Here is a 12184-nt window from a genome sequence, read left to right as displayed (position 1 = left end):
CCTAACCCTAAACCTAACCCTCACCCTCACCCTAATCCTAACCCTCACCCTCACCCTAACCCTAGCTCTAACCCTAACCCTAAACCTCACCCTAACACTCAACCTCACCCTAATCCTCACCCTAACCCTAAACCTTACCTTACCGAAACCCTCACCCTCATCCTCACTTTCACCGTAAACCTCACCCTCACCCTAGCCCTCAACCTGACCCTAACCCTAAACTTAACCATCACCCTCACCCTCACAGTAACCCTAAACCTAACCATAACCCTCACCCTAAACATCACCCCACCCTAAACCCAATCCTAACCCACACCCTAATCCTTACGCTAACCCTAACCCTACTCCTAACCCTAACCCTAAACCTCACCCTAACACTAACCCTAACCCTAACCCTAACCCTCACCCTCACCCTAACCCTTACCATCACCCTCACCTTAGCCCTCACTCTAAACATTAGACTCACCCTAAATCTAACCATAACCCTAACCCTCAAACTAACTCTTACCCTCACACTATCACTAACCCTACCTCTCACACTAACCCTCATCATAACGCTAACCCTAACCCTAACCCTCACCCAAACCATAACACTCAATCTCACCCTCACCCTCAGCCTAATCCTAACCCTAAACTTAATCCTAACCCTATCCCTCACCCTCAACCTCACCCTAACTATAACTCTAACACTAAACCTTACCCTCACACTAACCCTAATAGTAACACTAAACCTAAACCTCACCCCAGCCCTCAACCTAACCCTAACCGTACCCCTAACCGTAACCCTCATCCTAACCCTAACCCTAACCCAAACCCTAAGCCTAAGCCTAAACCTAACCCTCTCCCTCACCCTAAACTTCAACCTAACCCTAACCTTCAGCCTCAAACTCCCCCTAACCCTCACCCTAACCCTCACCATAACCCTACGCCTAAACCTAAACCTAAACCTAACCCTCAGCCTAACCCTCACCCTAACGCTAAACCTCTCCCTCACCCTCACCCTCAACATCACCCTCACCTTAAACCTAAACCTAACACTCACCCAACCCTACCACTCACCCTAACGCCAACCATAATCCTCACCCTCACACTAACCATAACCCTAGCCCTAAACCTTGACATCACCCTAACCCTCACGCTAACCCTAATGCAAACCTAACCCTCAGCCTAAACCTAACCCTCATTCGAACGTTTACCCTCACCCTAACCCTAACACTAACCGTAACCCTCACACTAAAACTAAACCTCAGGCTAACCTTAACCCTCACCTTCACCCTAAACCTCACTGGAACCCTAACGCTCAATCTAAACCTCAACATAACACTCACCCTCACCTTCAGCCTAACCCTAACCCTAACACTAATCCTAAACCTAAACCTTACCCTCAACCTCACCCTAACCCTCTCCCTCATCATCACTTCACCCTCACCGTATCACTAACTTTAACCATAATCCTCACCCTAACCCTAACCCTGACACTAACCTTAACCCTAACCCTCACCCTCACACTCATCCTAACCCTAACCCTAATCCTAAAACTAACCCTCACACTAACTTTAACCCTCACTCTAAACCTAACTCTAACCCTAACTCTAACCCTCCCCCTCTCCCTCCTCCTCCCCCTCACCCTCAGACTATCCCTTACCCTAATCTTAATCCTAATCCTAACCCTCACACTCACCCTCACCCTAAACCTAACCCTAACCGTAAACCTCAACCATACCCTCACCCTCACCCTCACCTTTAACCTAACCCTAACAATGACCTTAATCCTAACCTTAACCCTCAGCCTAACCCTCACCGTAACACTAACCCTAACCCTAACCCTCACAGTAAACTTAACACTTAATCAAACCCTAAAACTACTCCTCAGTCTAACCCTCACCCTAACCCTAACCCTAACCTTCTCCATATCGCTAACTCTAACCCTAACCCTAAACCTAAACCTAGACCTCACACTAACCCTAACCCTCTACCTAACCCTAACACTCACTCTGACCCTAACCCTCATCCTAAGTTTAACGCTAATGTTAACCCTCACCATAACCCTTACCTTAACCATAACCCTAACCCTAACACTCAGCCTACGCCTCACCCTAACTCTAACTCTAACCCTCACCCTCACCCTAACACTTATCCTAAACTTTGCCCTCACTCTAACCCTCATACTAAACCTAACCCTCACCCTATCCCTCAACCTAACCCTCATCCTAACCCTAACACTAACGCTAAACTGAACCCTCACCCTTACCCTAACTCTCACCCTCACCCTATCCCTCACACTAACCCTCATCCTAACCCTAATCCTAACGCTAAACCTAACCCTCATTCTCAACCTAACCCTAACCCTCACGCTCACCCTAACTCTAACCCTAATCCAAACTTAACACTCACCCTAATTCTAACTGCAACCCAATCCCAACCCTCACCGTCACTGTAACACTCACCCTAACCCCAACCCTCAACCACACCCTAACCCTCAACCTAACCCTCACCCTCACCCTCACCCTAATCATCACCCTAATCCGAACACTCACCCTAACCCTAAACCTAACCCTCATCCTAACTCTAACCCTCACCCTCACCCTCACCTTCACCGTAAGCCAAACCCTCCCTCTATCCCTAACAATAACACTCAACCTAACCCTAATTTTAACTCTAAACCTCATCCAAACCCTAACCCTAACCCTCAACCTCAACCTAACCCTAACCCTAGCCATATCCCTAAACATCATCCTAACCCTCATCCTAACGCTAAAGCTAACCCTAACCCTCACACTATCCCTTACCCTCATGCTAACCCTAACCCTAACTCTAACACTAAACCTCACACTAAACCTCACCCTCACCTTAACACTAACCCTACAACTCAGTCTAACCCTCACCCTCACCCTAACCCTCACCCTAACCCTCCCCCTAACCATAACCATCACCCACACCCTAACCTTCACCTTCACCAGAATCCCCACCCTAAACCTCACCCTAACCTTCACCCGAACCCCAACCCTAAACCTAAACCTCACACAACGCCTAACCCTAACAGTAACCCTTACCCAAACCCTCACCCTAACCCTCACCCTAACACTTACACTCACCCTAACCATAACCCTAACTGTAAACCTCACCCTAACCCTCACCCTAATCCTAAACCTAAACCCTAACCCCCACCCTAACCCTCGCCCTAACCCTAACCCTAAACCTAACCCTCACACTCACCCTCAAACTCATGATCGCCCTAACCATAATCCTAACCCTAACCCTCACACTCACCCTCACCCTAACCCTAACCCTCATCTTAAACCTAACCCTAAACCTAACCCTCACACTCAAGCTCACCCTAAACCTAATCCTAACCCTAATCCTAAGCCTAACAATCACCCTCATAGTCACCTTAAGCCTAACCCTCACCTTAACCCTAAACTTCACCCTTACCCGAACCCAGACCCTCACCCTAACGCTCACCCTAACCCTAACACTAACCTTCAGCCTCACCCTCAGCCTAACCCTAACCCTAATCCTAATCCTAAACCTAACCCTCAGACTCACCCTGACCTTATACATAACCCTTACCCTAACCCTACCCCTCCCCCTCAAAGTCACCCTCACCCTAACCCTAAAAATAACGCTAGTCCTAATCCTAAACCTCAACCTAACACTCACCCTAACCCTAACCCTCAACCTCACCCTCACACAAACCCTTAGATTCGCCCTTTCCCTAACCCAAACCCAACCCTCAAACTAACCCTAAGCCTCACCCTAACCCTAACCCTAACCGGCACTCTCTTGCTAACCCTCCCTATCACTCTAACCCTCACCCTAATCCTAACCCTCACCCACAACCTAACCCTCAACTTCACGCGAACTTTCACCCTAACCTAACCCTCACCCTCATGCTAAACATCACACTAACCCTAACTCTGAGCCTAACCCTAACCCTAACCCTCACCCTAACCCAAACCCTCATCCTAAGCGTCACTGTCACCCTAATCCTCAGCCTAAACATAACACTAAAACTTCCTTAACCCAAACCCTCACACTCTCCCTCACCCTCACCCTAACCCTCACCCTCAACCTAGCCGTCACCCTAACCTTAACCCTAACCTTACCCTAACCCTTACCCTCACGCTCACACTCAAGTTCACTGTAACCCTAATCCTAACCCTAACCTTCACCCTCACCCTCACCCTAACCCTAACCCTCACCTTAACCGTAACCCTCACCCTAACCTTAACCATGACCCTGACCTTAACCCTAAACCTATCCCTCATTCTAAACCTCACCCTAACCTAACACTAACCCTCAACATCACCCTCAGCCTAACCTTAACCCTAATACAAATCCTATACCTAACCCTCACTCTCACCCTCACCCTAAACCTAACCCTAACACTAAAGCCCACCCTCACCCTAACCCTCACCCTAATGCTTAACCTGACCCCATCCCTCACCCTAACCCTAATCCTCAACATAACCCTCAGTCTAACTCTAAACTTCACCATAAACCTCACCCTAATCCTAACCCTCATCCTAACACTAACCCTCAACCTAAACCTTGACCTAACCCTAACACTAACCCTAACCCTAACCCTCACACTGAACCTAACCCTACACCTCAAACTATCCCTCACCCTAACCCTAACTCTAACCGTAAACCTAACCCACACCCTAACCCTGACCTTCACCCGAACTCTCACCCTAACCTCACCCAAACATGTACGTCAGCCTAATGCTAACGTAATCCTCACCCCCACCCTAAACATCACCCTAACCCAAACCCTCACCCTAACAGTCACCGTAACTTTACTCCTCACCCTAAACATAACACTAGCCCTTCCCTAACCCAAAAACTCACTCTCTCCCTCACCCTCACCCTAAACCTCACCCTCAACCTAGCCCTCACCCTAACCCTAACCCTAACATTAACACTATCCCTGAACCTAACCCTCACCCTCACCCTCACCCTCAAGCTCACCCTAACCGTAAACCTAACCCTAATCCTAAAACTCACCTTCACCCTCATCCTAAATCTAAACCTAAACCTAACAATCACCCTAACCCAAACTCTCACCCTAACCCTAACCCTCAGCCTGAACCTAACCCTCACACTAACCCTTACCCTGAACCTATCCCTCACCGTCAACCTAACCCTCACCCTAACCCTAACCATCACTCTCACCCTAATCATCACCCTAAACCTAACCCTCACCCTAACCCTAACCCTAACCCTCACCCTAACACTCACCCCCACCCCAATCCTCACCTTAACCCTAACCCTTACCTAAGTGAAACATTCACCATCATCCTCACACTCAACCTCAACCTAACCCTCACCCTCACCCTAACCCTAACACTCACACTAACCATCACCCTCAACCTCACTCTAACACTCACACTAACCATCACCCTCAACCTCACTCTAACTCTAAACCTAACCCTAACACTCACCCTAACCCTCACCCTCACACTCACCCTCACCCTAAACTTCACACTAACCCTCACCCTCAACCTAACCCTATCCGTCACCCTCAACTTCACCCTCACCCTCACGCTCAGTCTAAACCTAACCATAATCCTAATCCTAAACCTAACCCTCACCCTCACACTCACCCTAAACCTCACCCTCACACTCACCCTAAGCCTAACCCTACACCTAACCATAACCCTAAACCTCATCCTAACCTTAAACCTAAACTTCACCCTCACCCTCACCCTAATCCTAACCCTAAGCCTAACCGTCACCCTAACTCTAATGCTAACCCTTAAACTCACCCTCACCCTAATCCTCACCTGAAACGTTACCCTCACCCTAACGATAACCCTAACCTTAACCCTAACCTTAACCCTCAGATTAATCTAAACTCACCCAAATGAAATCCTCACCCTCACCTTAAACCTCACACTAACCCTAACCCTCAAGCTAACCCTAACCCTAACCCTCAACATAACCCTCATCCTAAACCGTAGCCTAAACCTAAAAATAACTCTAACCCTAACCCTCATCCTAACACTATTCCTAACCCTAATACTAAACCTCCCCCTCCCGCTCACCCTTACCCTCACCCTAAACCTAACCCTAATGCAAATCCTAACACAAACCCTCAGCCTCACCCTAACCCTCATCCTAACCCCTACACTTTACCTAACCGTCATCCTAACCCTTACCATAACCCTAACCCTGACGCTAACCCTCATCTTAGCTCTAATCCTAAACCTAACCCTCACCCTCACCCTAACCCTCACTGTCACCCTCACCCTCATGCTATCCACAACCCAAAACCTAACCTTCACTCTAAATCTAACACTCACCCAGACACTAACACTAACCCTCACCGTAACCCTAAAACTCAACCTACCCCTCACCCAAACCATCACCCTAACCCTAAACCTAACTCTAACCCTAATCCTCACCGCAGTCTTACCCTAACCCTAAACCCAATCCTCACCCTATCCTCACCCTAACACTCACCCTGACCCTCACTCTGACCCTAACCCTCACACTAATCCTTACCCTCAGGCTAACCCTCACCCTCACACTAACCCTAAACCTACAACTCATGCTAACCCTCACCCTAACCCTAACCCTAACCCTAAACCTAACCCTCACCATAACCCTCATCCTAATCCTAACACTAAACCTCACCCTCACCCTAAGACTCACCATAACCCTTACCCTCACCCTAACCCTAAACCTAACCCTAACCCGAAACTTCACACTCACCCTTAGCCGAAAATTCACTCTCACCCTAACCCTAACCCTAACGCTCACCCTAAACTTAACTTAACCCAAACCCTCACCCTAAACCTAACCCTCACCCTAACAGTAACCCTAACCGTCAACCTCTCCCTAACCTTAATCCTAACCCTAACCCTCACCCTAATCCTAACCCTAATCCTCAACCTAATCCTAACCCTAAACCTCACCCTCACCCTGACCCTCAACGTCTCCCTAACCCTCACCCTAAACCTAACAATCACCTAAACCTAAACCTCACCCCCACCCTAACCCTAAGCCTAACCCTAAACCTAACATTAATCCTAATCCTAACCCTAACCCTCACCCTCACCCTGACCCTAACCCTAACCATAGCCCTCCTCTAACCCTAATCCTAAACCTAAACCTAACCATCATCCTCACCCTCACCCTCACCCTCAGCCTAACACTAACCCTAATCCTAATCCTAACCCTAACCCTCACACTCACCCTCACCGTAAACCTAACCCTAACCCTAAATCTCACCCATACCCTCACCCTCACCCTCACCTTCACCTAACCCTAACAATAATCTTAATCCTAAACTTAACCCTAAGCCTAACCCTCATCCTAACACTAACCCTCACCCAACCCTAAAACTCACACTTATCTTCACCATCGCCCTAACCTTCACCCTAACCCTTACCCTCACTCTAACCCTCACCCTAAACCTAAACCTAACCCTCAAAATAGCCCTCACCCTAACCCTAAACATAAACCCAAACTTCACTATAACCCTCACCCGAAAACTAACCCTAACCCTCAACCTCACCCTAATCCTCACCCTAAACCTTACCCTCACCCTAACCCTAAACTAAACCCTACACCTAACCCTAAACCTAACCCTCACACCAACCATAACCCTCACCCTAGCCCTCATCCTATCCCTAACCCTAACCATCATCCTAATCCTAACCCTCACCCTCACCCTAACCCTAAGCCTAAACCTCACCTAACGCAAACACTCACCCTCACCCTCACCCTCAGTCTAACCGTAAACCTAACCCTAATCCTAACGCTAACCCTCAACCTCACCCTAACTCTAACCCTAACCTAAACTCAACCTTCACTGTCACCCTATCCCTGACCCTAAACCTAACCCAAAACCACACCCTTACCCTGATGCTCACCCGAACCCTCACGCTCACCCTCACCCTCACCCTAAGTCCAACCCTCACCCTAACCCCAACCCTAACCCTCACCATAAGACTAAACTTAACCCTAAACCAAACCCTAACCCTAACCCTCAACCTAAACCTAAACATAACCCTAAAACTCACACTAACATTAATCGTAACCCTAGCCCTCACCATAATCCTAACCCAAACCGTCCCCCTCACGCTAACCCTCACCGTCACCATAACCCTAACCCTAACCCAAACCCTAGCCCTCACACTAAACTTAACCCTCACCCTAACCCTAACCCTTACCTTAACCCTCACCCTAACCCTTACCCTCACACTAAACCTAACTCTAACCCTAACCCTAACCCTCACACTAAACCAAACCCTCACCCTAACCATAATCCTAACCCTAACCGTAACCCTCACTCCACCCTCAACCTCACCCTCAGCATAACCCTAACCCTTACGCTAATCCTAAACCTAACCCCACCCTCAGTCTCACCCTAAACCTAACCATTACCCTCACACTTACCCTCACCCTAACCCTAACCCTAACCCTCAGAGTAAACCTAACCTTCACCCTAACCCTAAACAGCACACTCAACCTAACCTTCACCCTCACCCTCACCCTCACCCTAACCCTAAAACAAAACCTCACCCTCAACCTCACCCTAAACCTAACCCTAACCCTAAACCTCACCCTAACCCTCGCCCTAATCCTAACCCTAACCCTAAGCCTCACCCTAACACTAACCCTAAAACTAACCCTAAACCTTACGGTAAACCTAAGGCTAAACCTAACCCTCACTCTCACCATAGCCCTCACCCTAACACTATTCCTAACCCTAACCCTCACCCTAACCTTAACTTTCAACCTAAACCTAACCCTCACGCTTCAACTCCCCCTTTCCCTCACCCTAAGCCTAACCCTAACATTAACCCTATCCCTCACCCTAGCCCTCACCATAACCCAAAGCTTAATCCTAACCCTAACCCTAACCCACACCGTAAAAATAACCCTAACACTAACCCGAACCCTCACCCTAACCCTCACAGTCACCCTCACTCTAACCCTTACCCTAACACTTAGACTCACCCTAAACCTAACCCTAACCATAAACCTCACTCTAACACTAACCCTAATGGTCAGCCTAACCCTAACCCTTAACCTCACCCTCACCCTCAGTGTAAACCTAACCCTAACCCTAAACTCACTATCCCTCACCCTCACCCTCACCCTAACTCTAATCCTAATCCTAACCCTAACCCTCACCCTAACTCTAACGCTAAAACTAAACCTGACCCTTACCCTAGCCCTCACCCTAACATTAACCCTACCCATAAGACTAACCCTCAATTTAAACATAACCCTAACCCTCACCCTAAACCTAAGCCTAAACCTAACTCTCACCCTCACCCTAGCTCTCACCCTAACACTATTCCTAACCCTAACCCTCACCCTAACTCTAACCTTCACCTTAACCCTAACCCTCAAACTCCCCCTAACCTCCCCCTAACCCTAACTTAAACCCTAACCCTCTCCTTATCCCTCACCATAACCCTAAGCTTAACACTATCCCTAATCCTAACTCTCCCCCTCCTCTTCCCCCTCCCCCTCAGCCTCAGACTAACCCTAACCCTAATCCTAATCCTAACACTAACCTTCTAACTCATCCTCACCCTAAAACTAAACCTTACAATAAACCTCACCCACACCCTCACCCTCAACCTCACATTCAACCTAACTCTAACAATAACCTTAATCCTAACCTTAACCCTAAGCCTAAGCCTCACACTAACACTAACCCTAACCCTAATCCTCACACTAAACCTAACCCTCAACCTGACCCTAATCCTACCCCTCAGTCTAACTCTCACCCTAACTTTAACCCTATTCTTCTCCATATCCCTAAATCTAACCCAAACCCTCACCCTCACCCTAGCACTCACTCTAACCCTAATCCTAAACCTAAATCTCACCCTCACCCTAACCCTCACCGTAACCCTAACACTAACTCTGACATTAACCCTCATGCAACGTTTAAACCTAATCGTAACCCTCACCATAACCCTCACCCTAACCATAAACCTAACCCTAACACTCAGCCTACGCCTCACCCTAAGTGTAACCCTAACCCTCACCCTCACCCTAACCCTCACCCTAACATTTACCCTCAACATAACCCTCACACTAACCCTAACCCTCACCCTACCCCTCACCCTATCAATGATACAAACTTTTATCACCCCCAGTCTAAACCTAAACCTAAACTTAATCCTCACCCCTTCCCTAACACTCACCCTGACCCTCACCCTCACCCTAAACCTCACCCTAACCCTTACCCTCATGCTAAACCTCACCCTAACCCTAACCCTAACACTAACCCTCACGCGAAGCCTCAAACTAACCCTAACCCTCAATCTAACCCTCACCATAACCCTCACCCTAACCCTAACCCTAACACTCACCCTAAACCTAACCTTCACCCAAACACTTACCCTCACCCTAACCCTAAACCTAACCTTTTCCCTAAACCTAAACCTAACCCTCACACTAAACCTAACCCTAAAGCTAAACATAACAATCACCCTCACCCTAACTCTTACCCTAACACTCACCCTAACACAAACCCTCACCCTCACCCTTATCCTAACCCTAACCCCTACCCTAATCCTAACCCTAACCCTCACCCTCACCCTAACTCTAACCCTAACCCAACCCTTACCCTCACCCTAACCCTAACACTAACCCAAACCCAAAACTCAGAGTCACCCTAAGCCTAACCCTCAACAACACCCCAACCTCACCCTTAACCAAACCCTCACACTCACCCTCAACAACACCCCAACCTCACCCTTAACCAAACCCTCACACTCACCCTCATATTAAACCTCACCCTAAACCGAACCCTCACACTAACCCTAACTCTAACCCTCACCCTAACCCTAAACCCCAACCTCACCCTCACCCTCACCCCAAGCCGAACACTCACCCTAAACCTAACCCTAATCCTCAATCTAACCCTAACCTTAACCCTAAAGCTCAACTTAACCCTCATCCTCAACCTCAGCCTAACCCTAAAAAAACCCTAACCCTAAACCTAATCATAAGCCTAACCCTCATCCTAACCCTAAAGCTAACCCTCACCCTAACCCAAACCCTCACACACATCTTCACACTTACCCTCAATCTAAACCTAACCCCAACCCTAATCCTAACCGTAACCCTCACCCTCACCCTAACTGTAACCCTAACCCAACACTAACCCTCACCATAAGTCTAACCCTAACCCAACCCCAACCCTCACCTTCACACTAATCCTCACCCTATCCCTAACCCTCAACCACACCCTATCCCGAACCCTCACTCAAACCCTCACACTCACCCTAACCCTAAACATCACCCTAAACCGAACCCTCACCATAACCCTAACACTAACCCTCACCCTAAACCCCAACCTCACCCTCACCATCACCCTAAGCCGAACACTCACCCTAACGCTAACCCGAACCCTAACCCTCACCCTAACCCTAACACTAACCCTAACCATCAGCCAAACCCTAACCCTCACCCTAACCCTAAACCAAACTCTCACCGTCACCCTAACCTTAATCCTAACACTAACCCTCACCCTAATCCTAACCCAAACTTCACCCTCACACTAACCCTCACCATCACCCTAAACCTCACCCTAAACCTAACCCTCAACCACACCCTAACCCTCACTATCATCCAATTACTCAGCCTCACACTAACCCACACCCTGGCCCTAAACATCACCTTAATCCTAACCCTCACCCTAATGTTAACCCTAACCCTCCCCTAACCCTAAACCTCACCCTCACACTCACCCTAAGCCTAACCCTAAACCTAACATTAATCCTATCGTAACCCTAACCCTCACCCTCACCCTAACCCTAACACTCACCCTAACCCTAACCCTAAGCCTCACCCTCACCCTCACCCTAACCTTAACCCAAACCATAACCCTCATCCTAACCCTAAACCTAATCCTAACCATCATCCTCACCCTCACCCTCACCCTCAGCCTAACCCTAACCCTAATCCTAATCCTAATCCTAACCCTCACACTCACCCTCACCCTAAACCTAACCCTAATCCTAAACCTCAACCATACCCTCACCCTCACCCTCAACTTCACCCTAACCCTAACAATAACTTTAATCATGACCTTAAACCTAAGCCAAACCCTCACCCTAACAATAACCCTAATCTTAACCCTCACACTAAACCTAACCGGAAACCTACCCCTCAGCCTAAACCTCACCCTATCCCTAACCATAACGCT

This window comes from Dipodomys merriami, unplaced genomic scaffold, assembly GCF_024711535.1.
Source record: "Dipodomys merriami isolate MVZ:Mamm:240054 unplaced genomic scaffold, mDipMer1.0.p SCAF_58, whole genome shotgun sequence".
In the NCBI taxonomy this organism is placed as follows: Eukaryota; Metazoa; Chordata; class Mammalia; order Rodentia; family Heteromyidae; genus Dipodomys; species Dipodomys merriami.
The sequence above is the reverse complement of the archived record's forward strand: the minus strand, read 5'-3'. Positions refer to the sequence as shown.